The sequence below is a fragment of the Protobothrops mucrosquamatus genome, unplaced genomic scaffold, assembly GCF_001527695.2.
Source record: "Protobothrops mucrosquamatus isolate PMUCROS unplaced genomic scaffold, P.Mucros_1.0 scaffold237, whole genome shotgun sequence".
Lineage (NCBI taxonomy): Eukaryota > Metazoa > Chordata > Lepidosauria > Squamata > Viperidae > Protobothrops > Protobothrops mucrosquamatus.
Genome location: NW_015386587.1, coordinates 500,405 through 523,348, shown reverse-complemented (window position 1 = coordinate 523,348; position 22,944 = coordinate 500,405). Strand labels below are relative to the sequence as shown.

At 35.2% G+C, this 22,944-nt stretch overlaps 1 long non-coding RNA gene across 1 annotated transcript in view; it reads right to left on the bottom strand.

Annotated features, from left to right (window-relative positions):
• Nucleotides 1–1,197: 1,197 nt before the first annotated feature.
• Nucleotides 1,198–22,944, bottom strand: part of LOC107286027 — a 30,622-nt gene continuing 8,875 nt past the window's right edge. Inside the window, exon 3 of the long non-coding RNA XR_001548844.1 lies at nt 1,198–1,791. This is a non-coding gene — a long non-coding RNA (uncharacterized LOC107286027). The remainder of the gene's footprint in view (nt 1,792–22,944) is intronic.

Below are 22,944 nucleotides of genomic sequence, written 5' to 3'. Positions count from 1 at the left end.
ATTATTCTCCCATTGAAAAAACAAGGAATAGTGAATAGTGCATTAACTATATATTATATAATATAATGTCCATGATCTTCCCAGCTAACTTTTATACAAATGATTCTTCCATTGACAATATCACTAAAATATTCAAACCTTACACAATTTCAGGAAAGGAAGTATTCTCAAATCTTGAACTTCAACCCTCTTACACAGCAGAAATCCAAACATAATGGCACTAAGGAGCAACTAATTATTAAGAGACATTACTTCCACTTTTCATTTTTATCCAGCACACACAAAGCACTGTATGAGCCCAGTTTTCCATTTTTCTTTTTGAAGAAAATTGTGCTGTCCCTAAGATTAACAAATTTACTGCAGCATGAGATTTCAAAATAGTACTACCATGACCCTTTGAGAAGGCCGGCTGCAGCCTCTAATAGCACACACCTTCCGTCAGTTCATTAGTATTTAAGATGCAACCTGACTCTTTGTTTATTTGTTGTTTGTTTTTGTTTTGCACTATCACAGATTAAACACGATTCCTCTTCTAGATTAGCAAATAAACAACTTTTAAAATTCCACCAAAAATACAATGTAATTCTACAATAAGGGCATTTTCAAAAAGATAGAAACTGATCTTTCTGCAAATTTCCTACAGCCTTAAAACAAAATTGTTACATCATATACTCTTTCATAAAAGCAAACATCTGGATGCTTTTATGACCTGAAACTATCACATTAAACTTAATAATTTGACTAATATCAGTGTTCTAGTTATTGCTTTTGCCTTAAAATCTTTAAAAAGAATGATAATATTTACTCACTTTCAATGAATCAAAGCAGGCGATTACGCGTCCATTTTCAACTTGGCAGCTTTTTGATGGATGTGCAAATTTACATTCCGTATCTGGTCGTGAGCAAGTCCCTCTTTGGAACTCTCGACATACTTCCAGTGTTAGCCATTTTGTGTCCCGGATTGGTGTGACACTTACAGCCATGTTTAGATTTTACAGGTAGTTAAAATTGTCAATGAAATGAACAAATTAAAAAAGGCCAAACTGATAAGATTGGAAATGATGAAAAATGTCACCTCCAAAATATTTCCCCAGTTCCCGAGCCCAATGGTAAAAGATGTAAAATTGTGTTGTTGCGACAGCAAGGAAGAGATATTCCCTCTAGAAAGTCACAGCATGAAACTGTCAATCAAAAGGGGAGGGGGGGAGTTAAACTTAGAGAAATGCTAGGATCAAAAGTAAGAGGAGCATTTAAAAGTGTGCCTTCGAACTACCCTTGTGCTCTCAGTAACCCATTCTGAATGCCGAATTGGAGCCCCAAACGCAAGCAGCAAAAAAAAGTGGCAGACCCTCGGACACAGAATTTTTCAAGCTGCTCTCAGGAAAAGTTGTCTCCACACACAGCTGAATCTGCAATAATTATTTGTTCTTAATTTTTGGTGTGGTGCAATTGGTAATGATTAGTTTGGCACAGACAGATACAGCAGTTTAGAGCAACAAATCAAGAAACAGGTGTGGATCTTTTTTTCCTTTCCTCTTGGATTTTTTACCCCCTTTCTTTTCCTGGCAGAAGACTGCTCACTTTTCCAGCAAACTTTTATTTCTGTAAGATTAACTAAAGCAGCCTAGGGCAATGCCTGATGCTTAGAGGGGAGGGGTGGCTGGGCGAGAGGTGAGGGTGGATGTGGTGTCGTCGCAGTCTAGCTGGCAGCAAGCAAGGCAAAAGCAGAGACTGCTCTAGAAGCGATTCCAAGCAGCAGAGACGTCAGGAAAGGCACTTCTTAGTACCAACCTGTAGAAAAAACAGATAGGTTAAAATTTACCAAGCAGCATTTCACTGATGTCTCACAGCATAATCACGTTGCCATGTGCTCCTTCAGTCTACTACTTTACAGCATGATACTCTTTTCCGTTTCCAATAAAATACTTACAGTATAGCATATTGCAGCCAGCCATCACAGATTTATTAAAAAGGGGCTGTTTTTCCCCTCTGAAACAAGGCATGATAGAGAGATAACCAATCACAGATAGGATTGCAGCAATAATCTGGGCAGAAAGCCAATAATGTAGGCTGTCTTATGAAAGGTCGCGCCTGTCAGACATTCATTACTATGCTGTAAGCAGAGAAAATGTCCATCGGATGCTACTTATTCGCTTGCAAGAGGATGACCATGTGCGGGCTTTGAATTTACCCAACATGCAGTTAGAGGATTAAACCATGTTAGTTTTTAAATAGCCCCCAACTAGAGCCCAAGTTCTTATAGCATCCAAAGAGAGAGCGAAGGGAATGGAAAGAAAGATCGGGGTGAGAGGGGAGCAAGCTTCGTCCCAGCAGCTCCGTTTTAGATTGTTTTCCCCCTGCTTTGCATCGAGCGAGCTCGACAGGCACAGAGCACGCCTACTGTATCTGACAGATGAATATAAAAGGAAGAGGGGAGTTCAGAAATGGTACAGTCTCCTGACCTATCCCATTCACTTCCTTCGAATGCTCAAGTCCTGCCTCTTTGTTCCAGAGAAGGCAACACTTTTTTCAAGTGCTAGAGAACTAGTCTTTTCAGTAAGCAGAGGCGCTGACAACAGCACCAAGGCAGGTTAGCTGGAAACAAATAAAAAACATGTTCCCCACCATACTAGGCAAAAGGCCGGCTTTAGCAAGAGGAGGTGGCCACAGGAAACCTGGCAACTTGCAGCGACAAGCCTGTATCTGAGACTAAAATAACCTTATACTTGAAGCTGGCAATCTACTTTGAACCACAGGAGAGGATTTCAGATCATTTTCAGCAGCAGCAGCAGCAGCAAATGCCAGCAAAGCTTCCTAATTTGCAGCAGAACCCGTAACTTTGCTCTTGTTGACTTAAAATGGCTTCTATTTAGGGAGCAGTTCACTTTGCACTTTTCTAACAGGTCACTGTTTGCCCAGCAGGGAGGGGAGAAATGAAGAAAAAGTTGATGAGTGTTATTATTATTATTCAGAATGACCAAGAGTTGCCAATTTCTTGGCCCTTGGGGGAAAGAACAGTTATTGTAACTTTTATAAACCCAATTAATTTGAAGGGCATCCAGAACGTTTGTATAGGGTTTTTTTTTTTTATTTGTTTGTTTAGTTAACTGGAGAAGGACTGTTCCTTGTGCATTGTCACACTCACTGATACTGTGCTTAATCCTCAGGATTCATTGTCCCTGTCAAAAAATTCTTTACCTATTCTTTAGACCAAAACATCTAAAACTTCAGAAAAGAGTGGCACTTTTATATAAGGCAGACCCATGCATGAAAATGTTTTTCTAATTCTCTATCCAAACTTCAAAAAGTTTCTTTTTGCTGGCTGTCAATTTTTTTAAAAAAATAGACCAGCAAATGCAGAACTGAAGCCCATGTTAAATACTGTCATCTCTTTCTTACAACAACCAATAGTGAACTAATAGTTTTGGTCCTGCTCTTTTCCTTCTGCTGCATTTTTAAAAGTGAACATAAACCATTGATACGAACACCACTATTGTACAATTCTTTCCTATGTTTCTGTCTGTGCTTATTTATCTGGAATTGGCAATATTTTTGCACAGCAAGGGCACACATTTTTAAAAGTGCTATCTTCAGATTTTAGTCACATGGTGACAGCTGGGGGGATCGAAATGTGCTACAATCATTAAGGACCACTGGCAATGTTTATTTAATTTTTTAGAAAAAAGAACTTTTATTATTTTTATAAATAACTCAAGGTAGCAAACATATGTAATACGCGTTCTGCCTTTTTTCCTCACAACAACAACCCTGTGAGGTGAGTTTGGCAGAGAGAGAGAGTGACATTAGCCCAAAGTTACCCAGCCAGTTTTCAACCCTAAGGTCACAGTCTCCTGCTTTCTTGTCTAGTGTCTTAACCATTTAGTTTAAATGTTCTTTAGAATATTCTCTTCTTTCAGAGATACAAGTTAACAGGCTGACAATTTCTGACTATTCATTAGAAAGTCTGCTGTTGTTAAGATCATTGTGTTTATCCTCCAGATAACACTGATCTGGATGTTACAGGACTGTCTACCAGCTTTTCCAGAAATTAATCCTCCAACTAGAAATTGTTTATGATCTTCCAGGGGAGGTTTGCCTCTAAAAAGTCAATTTAATGTGGAACACGGTGTACAGCAACGGCCAGACTTATGTGGTCCAGATGCTCCATTCTGGTATTTTGGAAAACAACAGATTTTATACATCCTCACCATAAAATGTGTAATATGTTACTTGCAACAAAAAAAAAAGAGTGAAAGAGAGAGTTTTGTTGAAAAAGTCCCTTTATATTTTAATACTGCTATAATGGCACTTTAGATATTATCAATCAATTACTCAGCTTCCTCAACATTTAAAAATAATACTAGTCCAATGGTTCATACTGATTTTCTCTTCAACACAAGAAAGAGAAAAAAATAGCATTTATCTGTAACATTTTGGCATACAATTTAAAGACAATTACCATCTGCCTAAGAACACCAGGAATCTGAATACAGTGAAATTTCATTTGCACTCTAAACAATAAAATGTATTAATATAAATGTTAAATAATAAAAATTATTTGAACAAAGTAAGTGGAATTTATCTATGTTTAAACTTAATAAACCTAAGACTGTAATACAAATGTTCTAAAATAAGCATTTTATCTACTCTAGTATACAGCTTCTAAAACAAAACTGAGCATCCAAATTCCTGCACAATACCCATAAAACAGAACTATCTTCTTTCCACCTGTCCCTGACCTGCAATTTTATTTATTTATTTATTTTTATTTTAAAACATTAAATTGTTTAACTGGAACTTTTTTCTATATGAAATCAAGAAACAATATAGTTTAACTTTGTAATTCTGAACGCAGCAAGAACCAAAATATCTATGATTTTTATAATTACAATAAAATCCCCCTCTACCAATTTTTGCATGTTATTTTCAGCTTTCTATCTCTAAGATAAGATTTATTTATCATACTAGTAGACAATACTTTCTGGATTGAACTTTAATCATTTTGCAACAAATCCATGCAGTTGTTTCATTTGTTTATTTTCATTTGCCAATCTTAACTGAAAAACAGCAATGAGCACTAAGCTGCACAACTGTATTTTCATTGTTGCCCTTGTGATTCCTTACCCCCATTCCAAATCTGCCTGGACAAAGTCTGAAAACTCTTGAACTGCAAATATTTAACTGTCATTACTCAGAAATAAGTTCAAGGTTCTATCATCAGGATGTCCATTCCTTCTGATACGACTATAACTTTAGTGATATACACCATGTTGTACTCTAATGATATATACACTTAAAGAGGTTTAATAGGATAACAGCATGTTCATTCCCAATTTTGCCTACATCTGCATAAATCAATTCTCCAAGTGCTAAAATGTTCTGATTATGTCCATACTTTCTATTAGCAGAATTATGCTTCTCATTTAAATGGCACTACTTGTTGTTGCAAGTAATAAGAGATTAATTAACTTGAGAGAAGGTAAGCAGTAGAGCAGATATCAAAAGAGAATCATTAGAAGGCATGAAATTATACTAGATATATTTCACAAAGCAAATTTTACAAAGTCATTGTGACTTTTTTTATTGGTGAACATTACTGTTAGATGTGAAGATCTGAAAATATCAAAAATAACACTATATTGTTTTATTAAATATTTGATACTTTTCAGTGTCCTACATCACAATATAAGATCTAATCAATCATAATTTCCTCCCAGTTTTACCTAACAATGTAATTTAAGATGCTTCTTGAACCGTAATAACGATGAATCAAGGTAATAACTTTATTGACTATTAATTTGTATAAAAATTGTAATGGTCTCTGATCTATGACTGTTGGTCTGGTCTTTCTATCAAAAGCAGTAAATTATTATTGTGCTCAATAAAACTCTAACAAATTTAAACTTCTATATAACTCTGTATCAATGAATTTGGAACCAAATTACAACAAAAGATCCCTCATTTATGCTATTTATCTATAAGCATTTATATTTATATTTTTAATACTCTCAAAGTTTAGCAGGAGATAGCCCAGCTCTACTTTTCTGAAGGGTTTTTTTTTAGTTTTTTTAAAAATTAGAAGTTACCAAGCTACAAAACAGAGCATTATCTCCTACTACTTAATTTGAGGCAATACCTTTAGGTAACACAAAAATTCTATATGAAACTACAAAGCATTCTGAAGAACTTATGCACTTTCTGGTTTATGGATATTTTATAACTGTCCCAGTGAGACATCCATTTAATAAACAGACCAGTTCCCTCATGCTCTCTAAACCCCAAATGAGTTTGTAGCTCAAAATGACTACCTACCCCTGAATTACATATTATTAAGGATAGGTTAGAAATGCTTGTCACAAGCCTATATTAAAACTCCATTACAGAATGTCAAAGAATGCAATATAAAATGGACAGGCTCAGCTGGCAAAAAAATAATATAAAAGCAATATGTCACAAACCTTCAACAGCACAAAATGTAAAGGTTGTGGGCTAAGTGTCACAACTGGAGTGCAAAACCTCTGCTGCAGGAGTGCTCAATCCTTTAGATAAAGAACATTTAGTATTTACAGGGCAATCCTCTAAACTCTTCAGTGCAGTTTGGTTTGTTTACTATCTATGATGAATGGTGTTACCTAGTCAAATTGATCTAAGATACCATTCTGCTCATTCTATTATCTCCATATAGACACATAACTGGGCCCTAAGGCAACAGGGTTTTAAAGATAACTAACCAGTTTCTGAAATCCACACAGCAATTAAAGAACCAATGCATCTGTGGATAAGTATAATCTGTTTAGATAGTTCACTAACAACTTTGCACCTGCATTCCTAACCAGTTTCAACAGAATTATTAAAGGTAACTCTATGTAAAGCATATTGCAATAATCCATTCAAATGCAAGTAAGGTGTGTGTTACCGTTGCTAGATCTGACATGCTCTGGAAAAGAAACAGCTAGTACAGAATTTTAAACTGGGTAAGGGGATCCTGGCTATTATCATTACCCATACATTTGAACTCCAACATTATATATAGAAATATCCTCAAACTTCAAAGCTGATTCTTCAAGATAAAATTAAAAAGAGCTCAGTTCTTAACCAGGAATATTTCTGTCGCCTAAATTAATCTTCCACCCATCCACTCCATGATTGCCTTGACACTGATTCAAGGCAACTGTTAAATGTCATATGCAATTACCTACCATTCTGAAATTATTTCTAAAAAAAAATTCATGTAGATAATATTAGAATAAAGAAACAATCCTGGGGGACACAGTACACCAACAATCAAAGCATTAAGCCACATTTTCAAGTAACTGATCTGAAACTACAAAGTGGTCGAACATTTTATAATAACATTATTTTATTTTACAATGCTTCTATGCTGCTCTGAATAGCTTACATACCTAAACACAGTAACAGGATTAAAATATAAGCATCATAGAACAACCAAGCCAAATACAAAAACTCCACACCCTGCAGGAGACATGAAGAAGCCAAGTCTTAATTTACAAAACTCCAAGACAAATTGGGGCTGATTTCAGAAAAGGTGTACAGCAACTGAGAAGGCTTTACTAAGTGATCCCTGAAGATGACACACCTTAAGACTGTAGGGACAGAGAGAAACCCTTTTCTTCTTAATGGAACCATGGGATGTAGATAGCAGAGTAGAAAACGTGCTAAATGAGATATGCAGGACATGGTCCACATCACTCTGGGAATACTTGTAGTTAATGTAGGAAATATCATGGCTACTACTGTGGACAAACAGAAAAATACTCCAGGTGAAGCTGTCAGACAAAGTGTGATTTACAAGTTCAAATGAATCCCTCCAAACATACTTGTCAAATGCTTGCAACGCCTCTGTTTTGTTTTGGAAAGTTTATAGTTCTGGATGAACCTAAGGCAAGAAACCTATTGAGCCTTGAAGACATAACGTCTGGATTATATTTTACAGCCCATGGTAGGATAATTCAAAATTAATATTCTGTATCACCCACACAAGAAAAAACTACTGTGTACTTTTTCTACTCATGGACTTCAAACAACTAAGAAATTCAGTGGAGAATCAGTTCCAGATTTTTCTAAACTGTTCAGTTAATTCAGATTACTGCTAATGTAAGGTAAGGAGAAAATAAACTATTTACAGTAAAAATATATAAAAATTTCAATGTGTTTATTATTGTTAAATATATATATATTATGCTATTTTCATTTTTATTAAGAACCTTTATTTTAAAAAAATTGGACAAGTTCTTTGTTTATACTTAGTTACAGTTAGTCATTTAGACTATTTCAACATTCGGATTAGCAAAATAGTAGTTGCTTTGCTCTATGTAAAGTCACATTACTTCCTACCCATATAATCAAAGAAATGTTTGGACTTCTCCTATTTATCTAAGCTGTATTTTTGTATAAAATTAAGGGTTGTTCAAAGTTTTAAAGAGGTACTTTATTTGAAACAACATCTCTCCCTTCTCTCCCCCCCCCCCACTTTCTAAAACTGAAACACCTCTATTACTCTGCACTGTACTAAGCTCTTTTCCTGCTGATAAACTAGCGGGAAGTAACTTCAGTGCAGATGCTACTATAACTGCCAGTTAGGCCTCAAAGCAATATTAGCACCTTTCTGATGCATATCGTATTACATCCACCATGCAAAGCATACTATAAAGCATGAACAACTAGCATAGCCCTAAATAAGTAAACACACATGCATGCACACTAACACGACAATGTTTTTTTACAACTGTAGTGGACAAATCTGTTGTATTACTTTATTTTCCAAAGGAAATACTGAAAATATATAAAACTAACTAGGATGCAGCATGTAGTTCAAGCTTTCTTTTTTAAAAAAAAATCCCAACTAAAAAAAGTCATTAAAATTATAAAGGTTGCAGTAATATTGTTATAAAATAGAAGCAGAAAAAAGAAACAGGTTTTAGCGCTCCCTTAGGCTTGGAAGCCCACTGGGCATCTAAGGGCCTAGTCTTAGCCTTACATTGAAAATTTGAACAATAATTATCTATCAGTCCACATTGGACCATCATGGCAAATCATGGACGGTAATCTTCACAAAGAGACCTTTTTATTTCATGTATAAACATGATGAATAAATATATACTATGGTGGATAGATTTAAATTGCTGCTGATAATATGTATATCTATATAAATATAAAATAACATAAAAAGCACTACCTGCAAGTTCTGGTTGTCAATATGTATCTAATATAAATATGCAAATATTCAACAAACCGTTTTACTATTTATTTATTTATTCAATTTCTATAGCCATCCATATCAGTCAATCCAGATTAAAGAGCAGGATACCTTGCCAGTTAGCTATACAATCAGGAAATGGGGCCCCGGGTTAATATTGTACACTGATATTTCACATCCAATATGTCAAACCATAGTTCAACATCAGAAGCAGATAAAACCTAACCAAATTAAAATGTACGCTTCTGCTTAGTATCTAATGTGAAATGCTGATGCAAACCACAAGTTCAGATTTGAATTTTCATTTCATTTCAAAATTACATTTTATATGTAATAAAAGTTATATAATGCTATGAAATAATTTGCCCATAAAATGAGATGAGTAATAATTTATGAAAAAAATCAGAACGACAGGTCATGGTACTACAATATCTGAGTCTTGTGTGAATATAGTTTTAAAGGTTAAAATACAGCATTAAAGGTTAAAAATATTACAAAAATATGGTAAGAATGTTCTACATGAACTCAACTTTCTTATCCTACAATCCACCCAAATCCAAAGGATTCTGTAATGAATCTGTAAATGATTCAAGTCTTTATAAATTCAAATTTATACATTCTAAATGAAACTATAAATCCATTACCAATATAAATAATAGAAGCAGAAAGTTAACTTAGTATTAAGATTAAAACAGCATTGAAACAAAATCAACTTTCTGAAGAAGTGAAAGCCCTTGTTGTTCATTTTCATGACTCATTTTCATCGGACAAGCACTTTTTTAATAATCTAGAAACCACCCTTTCTGGTAAAGACCTTCAACTGCATCTTAGATCTTACACTAAAAGTGTCATTACAAAAGTTCTACTTGATTCTTAAATATAAAGGCAGTACAAAACTGCAAAGACTTGTTGCAAAAGTCACCAGGAGTCAAGACTAGAAGACACAAAATGAGAATAAGAAAGATCATTACTGTCAAGCATTAAGACAGGCAGATAGATAGATAGACAGATTTCAACAGCGGCCATGGCAGCTGATGAATTCTGGGAGCTGAAGTGAATAATGGAAATTGACAAAATTGGGTAATCTTGCATTAAACCATAATGTGACATAAAAGAGCCTAAGCAGTTACTCACTATATTAGTGTTCTTCTTCCCAACATCTACCTGACTCTTTTCATTGGTGAGCCATAAGTGAAGAGGTTAATTAGTTCAGGGATTTGTTATGCTTTTCATACAAAGAAGGAAAGAAAGGAACTTTAAAAAGGATAGCAGCATGTCTTGGACATATATCATTTTAATAAAAAGTGCATATGCAAACTGAGACTGTAAATTAATGTGACCTACATAGAATATATATTTAATAAGTTTTTTAAAAAATAAAAGTGTGGATTTAGTTATTTTTATTTTTAATAATTAAATAATTAAAATTATTTTAATAATTGTGCATATTATCGGAATGTACTGAGCATCATATAATATACAGGCATTTTACTATATGAGACCCAGCTTAAAGGTCAATTATAACCTGTTGAGATGAGGCTGATAAGAAAGAGGAGGAAGAAATAGAAGAGGATAAACCCAAAACTATGAAACCAGATTCTAACCCTAAGATCTTGACAGAATCCTATTCTGCTGATATGACATTGCAGCTATAAATGCACATACTGAAATTGGATATATAGCAATCAAATCCTTGAGGGCACTACCACTCAGCATCAATATCTATGACAACATCCTTATGAATATTCTGGGAACCAAAGCCCATTTCAACTGGATTTTTTAGCTTCTATCAAACTGAGGGTAATATAGTACTATACCCTTCACATTTTCCTAACATGCTGGGGCTGTTTGTCTCAATCCCTAAATTAATTCCTGACCATGCCTAAACCTGCTGACGTTTACTATAAATATTCTAAGATACATTTCAACATCAGATTCTTTGATTTAGGTGTTGTTGCCCACTCCAGAAGATTCTGAGTTATTTATAAAATCCAAAAGGAAATCTCACCTTGTTGTGTAACTCTGCAGGCAGAACCACCCTTTCAATGTTTTTCCACTGGCATTTTTTTTAAAAAAATGTGTATGGGACAATTCAGAAAATGAAATACTTTAAGCTATGTGTTTCCTTCCTTGCCCCTCATAGAAGGTTCTAATAATTAACAAAGGATACTAATCTTGTCACTTATATGACTGATGTATAGAAATCAACAAACCTCTTATAAAATACTATTATGTCAGGAACAGGACACAATTTATTCTTTCAATTATGCGCTTTTGACATACCAAATAAAGTTGTTTCTTAATTATTAAGATCTAATTTATTATTATAGCAGAATAAGATTGGGACAAATTAGTAGAATTCAGAGATGATAACAGTTAAAGCCATGTATAAGGATCTCTTTTTGTTTCCCTACATCTGCAAGTAGATGGACAATCATTACAAATTATTCCCTAGTAAATACTAGAGCTTTCCTTGGACAGATTTTTGTTTTGAAGGGAATAATATCAAAAGTTCAAGCTTCATTGCAGCATACTTTTATTGAGCATTCCAGGACTCTGTATTAAATTTTTCTGTATACTCTAAAATATAAACTTTGCCATTACTTGGCAAAGTGTTTTTTTAATTAGATACATGGTTGAAATTGAAGTTCAAATTCCTTAAAGAAGCACTTGACAGTAGGATTTCTGAGCACTTTGGATGCCTGCCCAAATAAGTATGTTTTGCCTATGTGGCCCAGTATATTTGACAAAAGTTACAAAGACGTTCTAAATACTTTTCATGCTTGAATGCCTCCAATTGCTAAATATGGCCAAATTCTATTTTTCTGCAGCATTCAAACACTTTAAGAAGCATGCTTCCAAAGATGGTTTTGACTAATAACTGAAATAATACTGCAATACTGTAAAGGTTTATATAAATTCAATACATTTTGAAAATGGAAAACATGCCAACCATGCATAATATTATTACTATGGAAACAGTAAGAAGAAATAATATTCTTGGTATGTATATTTGTGTGTGTTTTAATACATACAATTTAATTCCCCATTAGCTGTGAAGAAAACTTGTAACCTCAAATTTGATAACATTTCAACAACCAGAATATTGAAAGATCTTTTTATATATACATAAATCTGTAAAAACCTGGAGTTCTAAAAGAACTTGATGGGGTTTGAAAAACCGAAAGCTTTTTTTAAAAAAATAAATCACTCAAACACACAATAAAGCTTGGTCTCTTGATCAGTTTTGTGTCCATCATTGGTTTTGATATTTAAAGATTAATGGTTTATGTGGCTTCCAAAGTTTGAGAACATGTTCTATATCAGATAGAAAGGAAAATAAAGAATTACAATGGCATTATGCAAGTAACTGGAATGCTTAAACTGGTTGTTGGTCTTAATGAAATATTTACAGCAGAAATCCTTTTGGAGGAACAGCAGGCACAGCAAGAATTTTGAAAATATATAGTAATAGTAATAAAGTTGGAAGGGACCTCGGAGGTCATCTAGTCCAACTCCCTGCTCAGGCAGAAAACCCTATACCATTTCAGATAAATGGCTGTCCAGACTCTTCTTAAAAACTTCCAATGTTGGAGCATTCCCAGGTTCTGGAGGCAGGTTGTTCCACTGATTAATTGTTCTAACTGTCAGGAAATTTCTCCTTAGTTCTAGGTTGCTTCTCTCTTTGGTTAGTTTCCATCCGTTGCTTCTGGTCTTGCCTTCTGGTGCTTTGGAGAATAGCTTTACTCCCTCTTCTTTGTGGCAACCCCTGAGATATTGGAACACTGCTATCATGTCACCCCTAGTCCTTCTTTTCATTGGAGATACCCAAATTCCAGCAACCGTTCCTTATATGTTTTAGCCTTCAGCAACAATCATCTTTGTTGTTCTTCTCTGTACTCTTTCTAGAGTCTCAACATCTTTTTTTACATTGTGGTGACCAAAACTGGATGCAGTATTTCAAGTGTGGCCTTACCAAGGCATTGTAAAGTGGTATTAATACTTCACGAGATCTTGACTCTATCCCTCTGTTAATGCAGCCCAGCAATGTGTTGGCTTTTTTGGCAGCTGCAGCACACTGCTGGTTCATATTTAAGTGATTGTCCATTAGGACTCCGAGATCCCTCTCACAGTTACTACTATTGAGCAAGGTACCCCCCATACTATACCTGTACATTTGCTTTTTCTTGCCTAAATGTAGAACCTTACTTTTTTCACCATTGAATTTCATTTTGTTAGATAGCGCCTAGTGTTCAAGTCTATCAAGATCCTCCTGTAACTTAAGCCTATCTTCTGGAGTGTTGGCTATTCCTGCCAGCTTGGTGTCATCTGCCAATTTGATAAATACCCCATCTATCCCCTCATCCAAATCATTGATGAAGATATTGAAGAGCACTGGGCCCAGAACAGAGCCCTGGGGCATCCTATTACACACTTCCCTCCATGTAGATGCAGTGCCATTGAGGACCACACGCTGAGTACGGCCGGTCAGCCAGTTACGAATCCATCTGTGGTGATGCTGTCTAACCCACATTTTTATCAAGTTAGTAGGTTGTGGTCTACTTTATCAAATGCCTTACTGAAGTCCAAGTAAATTATATCCACAGCATTCCTCTGGTCCACTAACTTTGTCACCTGGTCAAAGAATGCAATAGGTTTTGCCTGGCATGATCTATTTTTGACAAACCCGTGTTGGCTTTTGGTAATGACTTTGTTTGCCTCTAGGTGTTCGCTGATTTGTTGCTTGATTATCTATATCATGAAAGGTCTGTATAAAAATACTTTTTTGGCAACAAATTGAGGCTACCCTTGCCCCAATAGATACTGTACAGAGTTATAGACAGAGATACTTTATATAGATATATCTGAGTTCCATCCCTCCCTCCCTCCCTCCCTCCCTTCGCAAGATTGCAATAGATTCTATTCATTAAATGGATATTATTTCAAGGTAAGTGTGAAAGATGTATCAACCTTAATGAGTAAATTGTAAAACAAGAAGGTACTGGGTCAAATCTCAGCCTTCAATTGTACATTTGTGTCCCATTCTATTAGGCATAGACTGCAGTGTTTTTATTCATGTTTTATTTATAATTTTAAATAATAAGAATTTGTGATTTAGAACCCAGGTCTGAGACCAATGCTTAAAACTGGAAATCTATTTAGACAGCGTACTAAGCTATTGCTTTAATAATTTTGTAGAATAAACCTCCTGAATATATCTCTCTTGAAACATTTTATTAAGATTTAAAAATTCATTTTCCTCTCAAATCTGAGCTTGTAGGTGTTACTTTTCCCATGAAAAGATAGGCGAAGGCATATCTATTGTTATACTAAAAGCTGATACTATTTATAGATGAATTATTCTGTGCTCTTAGTTGCATTTGAATGCTTCCATCAAGTGTTCATCTTTAATTCAGTATCAAACATGTACCACAATTCCTATGTAAAACAGGTGTTCTGAAAAGTTCCTCTTTAGATGAATTTCCAAATGGAATTGTTTTAAAGTACAAGCCATATCCAGATACTTGTACAGCAACCAAGAAATACATACAGGCAACTTCAATTAATTATCCAAAAAGAAAAGCAATCAGAGGTTTGGCATGAAGGACCATATTTATTCCTTTTCCTTCCCTTTTCAATTAATTAGTTAACTAGCTAATTATTTGATTTCTATACTATTTCCCATTAAAGTTTAAATTGAAAAAATCAGTGGAAAAAAATCAAGTGTATCATCAGTTTTATCTGTAGCTATTATGTACTACAATTCCTTATTTAGGTTTAGAGCAAATGTATGTGTTTTTTAAATTGAATTGATAGAGACATGCTCAAAATCTTTGCCTTAAACAAATAGTGGACGGCAGAGAAGGGAGAGTGAAATAGTACAGTGGGTGATTTTGTTTACCCGGAATTAGAACAAGAGTTTTAAACAATGTAAGCTGCCCAGAGTCAGCTTGTATATATAAGAGATGGCTGGCATAAAAATTTAATAAATAAAAATTTAATAAATAAAAATTTAATAAATAAACATTTTTGTTGTTACTTAATTCTATACTAAATCTTACTGTATTACTGTTTGACTTATTTTTTCAAAGATGTGAAAACATTACATCACCAATTTGCAACAAACATGATTACAGGGGACTCTAGGGGATCATATAAAAGGGGGTCAGAGATTGCACACTGGAAGCACAGGTAACCCATTTCATTATTTCCCATTAGGGATAGAAAACTCAGTGAATCAATTATGTTATGCTCATATCTGATTCACTTTAAGACTGTCCTCTCATGCTTTAATAACCAACCACTGTCTTGCCACTTATCTATGCTAAAACTCTTAATATCATGTTAACCTTAATGTTAAAAAGTTTTCCTTTTGAAGTTCATTTTTTTTCTACACTTAATTTAAATGAGATAGAACATTTCCCTATGAATGCTTTTCACTCCAATTTCAAGACATTATCAACATCTTAGTGTTGGCAGACATGAGATCTGTAATTTAATTCATAAAGCTACAAGTATAATAACATTTCCATTTCCCCATCATTCCATGCTCAACCTTCATTGTACATTTGTCTTTCATAGAAAATGTAAAACTTCAAGAATTGCACTCTCTTTCTTTAAATCAGGTATTTTCCATTAGTGCTCACGCTTCAGAAATGTTCCATATTTCCATCAGCTATTTCTTTAAAGATAGTATGCTCCAGGCCACTCTTCTCTTTGCAGATGTAATTTCTTAACTACTTCCATGCTAGTTCACTATTGTTGTGGGCATTCACATAAATTAACAAATGACAAAAACGTGTGCAGTGGACAGAGGAAATATTCTTATTCCCACTTAGTTTAGGGTTTATACAGGTTATACTGGAACATCTCAGGAAGAGTAAGGAAGAAGAAGATACTGAAGTCTTATAAAATAGCTCCTGAAGGCTGTGTAACACATTCAGTAAATGTTCAGTTCTTGGGAAAACACTTTTTATGATTAGCTAGGAATACGAATTATTCTTTCTACCTCTGTATGTATCAATGACTATCAATCACAAGATACAAAAAAATTGTTCTTTGCTGCCCCAAACATTTAATGAAAATTCCTAATGATAAAAGCTGTTTGACACTAGAACAGACTGTCTTGTATTTAAGCAGAAACTGGAGATCCATCTGTCGGAGAAGCTGGAATTCCATTTATCCATGAATAGAGGAAAATATACTTTACTATAAATATTTTCTTCTTTTTCCCTTTTGAATGTCCTTAATCAGTTTTAATTTAATACTAGACATCCAGTGGCCCATTGGGTCATTATTTCAGAGATATTTCTTTATCTAAATATTGAAACAGAATGATCATAGGTAGGCAAAAAAGTAGTGGGAACAAATTTTCAATTGAATTTATTTGCTTTATTCTGTTGTCACGTTTTAGCCTCCAGCCCTCTAATCATCTTTGTTGCTCTTCTCTGCACCTTTTCTAAAGTCTCAACATCCGTCTGTTATTGTGTCATTTCCTTCCTTCCTATCCTTCTCTCCCTCTTTTCATCCACCCACCCATCCATCCATCCATCCATCTTCTTTCTCTCCTTCTGTCAACTTCCTGGCAGCTAGCCCATTTATTTTTCTTGTGGGTATGTTACAGGGAGAAAAACCAACAGGAAATTGCAAGTCCAAGGCCAATAGGCAAGTAAGTGACTGCTGCCAGGTGAGGAGAAAAGAAACCAATGGATGGAGTGCAAGTCAGAAATGATATGTGAAGGTGTGTGAGAGGTGCCATGTGGGTTGAGAAGAGTATATGGCTATGCACCAGAGTTGCCACACAGTTTCAGGAGGGTGCGTAGGTGAACAGCATAGGTCAGGAAAGATGGGTGGTGTGCACCAGAGATATCTTGTGGTTTGGGGAAGGCACGCAGAGGGACAGCACAAGTTGCTGGAATATGGAGGGGGAGTGGCAAGGGTTGAGAAAGCATGATGGTTCCTTCTTCCTTCTTTCCCCTTTCCTTCCACCCCTCCTTCTTTCCCCTTTCCTTCCACCCCAGCAGACAGGTAAGTTATTGCTGCTGGGTGGGGAAGGGAGAAAGTGATTGCAAGACTGTCTGGGAAACTGTCACAGAATGTTGAAAGTGAAGATCACATGACTTCAGTAGCAGCCTACCGTATTTCCCCGAAAGCAAGCCCTACCCCCAAAATTAGCCCTAGATTGATTTTGGGGGGTGAGCCTCATATAAGCCCTACCCCCAAAATAAGCCCTAGTTTTGGGGTAAGGCGCATGCCTAAAAATCAAGCTAGGGTGGGGGGCGCCACACACCCACTTATCAGGCCTCCCATGAATCGACACCTGTCTCTCCTTGCCGGCCCACTTCTTCTGCGGCGGCCCCCGGCCTACATTTCACAAACAGAGGCTTTTCTGTAAGGCCTCTGCAGCCGAGAACCGAGCTATGGATTCAATCTGTAGCTCGGTTCTCAGCTTCAGAGGCCTTCCGGATAAGCCTCTGAGTGCAAAATGCAGGCCGGAGCTCCATTCTCAGCTGCAGAATGAAGCTGCTCTTTCGGCTGCAGAAGAAGTGGGCCAGCTGAAAAAACACCCCTCGAAAATAAGACCTGGTGCCTCTTTTGGAGGCAAAAAAAAAAAAGGCCGGGTCTTATTTTTGGGAAAACACAGTAGGAGCACAGCAGCCACAACGTTTTCAAATTTCATTCCCTTGGGGCCATGGGGGTCTGCATTTTGGATACATTCTATAAATTAGCCCATTTGAGGTTCCCATGTTTAAAAATTATTGCCCTACGATGCACCATTTTGTTCAGTTAATAGTCATGACAACAAGAGTTTTTGTAGTATAAAATACTATTTGACATATGTGAAATACATTGATTGAAAGGGTTCCTATCTTCCACCATTCAATATTAGGCTGACATTAGCTGGCTATGTTGTTTTCTGGTTTACAAGCTTCAAACTTAGGCAGAAATACCATCAATCTTTCTCAATTTGCAGTGATTATATAATTCACCTTGTCAAAAAAATTTACGATTTCAGGGATTCTTGTAGCTCCTGTTGCTTACCAACAGAAGACTACATTACTTCATGACGTAATTTTAAAGAAATGTTTCTCTTGAACTTCATCAAATAGAGCAGGGGTCCCATACCCCCAGGCCACAGAAGCAGTGGGTGAAAGCGCATGCAACTCCTTTTGTGCAAGCAATGGGCTCACGCAAATGGAGCTGAGTGTACTTGCCCGCCACTCACACCTTTCCTCTCCCTCCTCCCTGCCACCAATCCGCAAAGTCCAAAGGTTGGGCTTGAAGTCCTATTCAACTTCAGACCATACCATTTTACACTCCCTTCTCTTAGGACACAATTAAAGAAACTCCAATACCCTAATAAAAATATAATCTACAAATTAAATTACTAAACTTTCTTATACCTAACACAGACACAGACACACGGATACATTTATACAGACTGTTCAACAACATCCCCAGTAACTAAGCAGAAAAAATATATACCTTATATTTTGGGGATGAATATGTAAATGACCTAGCATGAAAAAATTAACTTGTTAAATGAAACCTGCCCCAAGCAGAGAAAATGTTCTATTCCCATTTTTCCTACTTCTTAAGATCCTTTATCTTTTCCTAATTGCTAATATTTAACACTTTTTATACTTTTTCTATTAGTGTAAGCTGATTAAATTCTTATTTCTAATTGTAATGTTGTGTTTCTATTCCTTGCTTGGCTATTTTTCAACCACTTATGTATTTAATATAGAATAGAATTTCAAATTTTGTGATGCCTTAAAAGTAGCATAAAAATAAATTGTCCTTTTTGCCAAGGATCCATTTCTAAGGATTTGTGATCTAAAGTATTAATTTATCAGAAAAAATCCTAACCATAAGAATCTCTTCTGGTATTTTATAAAATGAATTATAAGTGGATATAACTATATCTAATGCAGTTTTACTGTAGAAGTTAGCAGACCTGATTTTGTAAACTGTCTGTATAGCAGAATGCCTGGCAACTACTCCAAACTTATCAAAACCTCTTGAGGGTATATATAAATCACCCTCTTTTTAAACCAGGGTTAAGCAACAAGCAGATCAGTATCTTCTCTACATACTTTGCAGATAGCTATAGTCTAAAGGCTTTTCACCCACCCATTCACACATTTTCAAATTTAGAATACTAGATGAACAGTAAGTTAGATGCAGTTAGTGATCCACACAGCTGAATGACTGATGACTACAAGTTGTAGTTTGCACTACATATTATGGTCACTCCTATGTCGGATTTGTGAAGTGTTCAAGATAACTGACTTACTCTGAGCTATTAATTTTCTAATAGATGCCTCACTGTTACCATTAGTAAGTTTTAGATTGGTCGCTTAGTGAAACTGTAAACTAATTCTAGAAATTCCATGAGCCTAACATTTGGGTAGGTCTGTTTTAAAATCTCAAGTTGGCTTCAGTACAACTTTGTATGGCAGTTTAAGACATTAGAATATGTGACATGGTTAGCATTTAAGCATATCTGAAGTCAGAATTCATAGTAATTTTTGCCATATTTTGTTATTTTTTCCCAATATGAAAACTGTAAATTCAGTAAAAACATAACAAAATGTCAGATGATCATAGAAGGTAAGTTTTAAATTTACTCTCAAGAATTCTGTGCAATCTTCCTTCACCTGGCGTTCTTCAGTTGTATTGAGCAAACATTCCCCAAATTACAAGCCGGTATGGTTAGGTGTCGCCATATATCACTATCCTTGGAAATGGAGAGGACCGAGTCAACCACTTAATCTTGTACCCTATGGAATCATAAAGTCTTGCCTCCAAGTGGATTTCATTGGCTATTTTTTGGGTTAAGATGACCTGGATTATTTATACTAAATAAAGAACAAGAAATAATGAGGATGGCAACAATTACACTACAAGTAGTTTTCAACTTACAACCACAACTGAGCCCAAAATTTCTGTTGCTAAGTGAGACAATTTTTAAGTGATTTTTGCCCCATTTTACAAACTTTCTTGCCATAGTTGTTAAGTGAATCTGTCTTCCCCATTGATTTTGCTTGTCAGAAAGTTGCAAAATGTGATCACGGTTGTGCAACTGCCATAAATATGAGTCAGTTGCCAAGTATCTGAATTTTGATCATGTGACCATGGAGACGCTGCAATGATCGTTAAGTGTTTAAAATGGTCATAAGTCACTTTTTCAGTGCCTGTCACTAAATGAATTGTTATTGTTGAGGACTACCTGTATAAAAGTAAATTTTCTGTTTAAAGATCATTTACTCTACTATGTGGGAAAGGGAGGAGTGTATAGTATATTTACCAGGTAAGTACATAAAGCCAAGTATGTGGAAAAGCCTTCAATTTAGTTCATCTACAAACCTGACTCTTCACTGTTTTCTTAACTAAGTCTCCTAAAGCTTTTAATGGTGCATTAGTCTCTTCTTTTCCCCTGCTGAGTGTCCTCATTTCCAATTTCCTCTCAACTGACTTAATATAATTAGCAACTGTTTGATCATATTTTATACCAGTCAGTTTAAGTAATATTTTAAATTAGTCATCTGTAAATTAAAACGGTTCTTTTTCAACTTCCTTCAAGAAACATTATGTGTACCTCTGTCAAAAACTTTTACTCTATTTTGGTCTGTCATCAGAGGAACACCAAGAGAAAAGACAATAGGACTTATTTTGCTGAAGCTCACATTAAAAAAAAAAAAGGAATACAGCAAAGATGAAGTGCTTCCTTTCATCATCAAGAACAGTGCAATCATTAAACATTGCTATTAATGGGAATAATTTATTTTTCACAATGAAGTAAAGATGAACTGATAACTACAGACAGCCCCGAGTTATTTCTGACTTGCAAACAACTCATATTGTATTTACAAATTGACTGCTCATTACTAAAAATGGTGGACAGTGTTCTTTTTCCTCCTGCCGACAAACAGCTGAAGGTGTTCAATGTTTTCCTGAGTGTTATTATTAATCTTTAATGACAATCCTTTTTCTTTTTTCTATCTAAACCAACTTATTATTATTATATTGATTCATTATTATTTAAATTATAGGTTGCATAGTCAGCCAGACATTTAGACTGGATCTGGCATTTTGTCTATACATTCTGGGATAGACAAATGTCTACATGGACCTGGGATAGGCAGATGTTGTTTAATGTTAAAAGTATCATCACAAGATGTAAGCTGTTCTGAGTAAAGCTGCCTTTTGCAATTGACTGACAATTTGTCAGTGCTGATGATCTTCAGCCAGTGCTCAGATGTTTTGGAATTACGCCCAAGGAACCTGTTTTTCGCTTTCTTTTGCCACAATCATACTTTCATTTGCAGGTCTTTATATTTTGTGATTTTCTCCAATTCTTTTGTTTCTGTTATGTTCTCTCCATGTATTGCAATGTCTATTTATCCAGACTTTTTAATGGATATTATTATTATGGTTATTCACAGTCAGCCAGATGTTTGATTGAATTTGGCGATTTTAATCCATCAATAAAGTCCTTCCATTATTATTATATATAGGTAATCTTAAGATTCACCGTTTAGCATTGGTGGAAATTTAATAATTCAAATCCTAACCAAGGACCTAGGAATTATTTTGGTAGTGTCTTAAGATTATAAGCAATTCCAAGCAGAGTGGTTTATTTACTGTATTACTATGTTTCAGATGTTGTGCATTTAAAGGCATTTGTTAAATATTTTATATACATACATACGAAGGTAAAATAAATACTATATACTAAGAAAAGCATTTGGTTAACTGACACTAAATAACACTGTTCTAATTAAATACAAATTAAACTTAGGGAATTTAAACATTATAGGTTCAGGAATGGATCTTGTTCTTGATCTGGGACTGCCTATTTCAAAAGCCAAGCCATAAGCCCAGATATGCAGTTCATAAAAGCAAACAAGAGACATGAGACTTGCTATTAAAGCAGAGGTCAGCAAATACCAAGTGCAAGATACAATCACATATCCTAGACAATCTTCCCCATAAAAAAAATAATTTGAAACCCCACATAACAATTATAGTACTTGGGTGGGTCCACTGATTTCATGTTCAAGATTTTGTGCATTCTTACCTAAAATACCACCTTTCTCTAATGAATTGTCCCTCTGACCTGAATAAAGAATACATGCTGAGGGTTCTCACTTAGCAGGACATATGACACGAGAAGGCCCAAAAGCAGATGTTCTCAACAAAGGCTCCCCTCCTATGGAATAGCTTATCACCTAAGGCAAGGATGCAGACACACACTTATGGAGACGTACCCCAGAAGTCCTTTGGGATTGATTCTGGAGCTAGTGATATAAAATCTGTAAGTTCCTATATTAATATTCTTATCTATTCTTTGTATTATTATACAACTACTATTATATAGTAAAGTATCTAGAGTCTAGGTTTTGTTTTGTTTTTGTATTTATTTATTTTTTGTTTGCGAGTTGGGTGGACACAATTTATTGATGGATTGAAACACTTTTAGAGAATTGAACATGGCTGTTCATAGCACTGAGTTTTGGATGATACAAATGTTCCAAGCTCTGTCTGCCTCTTCTGGCTATGGTAATTGAATTTGTTGTGTATATAAATGCTATATTTTCCAGCTAACATATGGTTGAAAGTGATTTTAAATTATTTCCACGTGACTTTTCCAGTGATCAATACTGTATCAATGTCTTGGGTTAGTGATAACATCTGTGTGTAATCGTTATCCTGCATTCTAG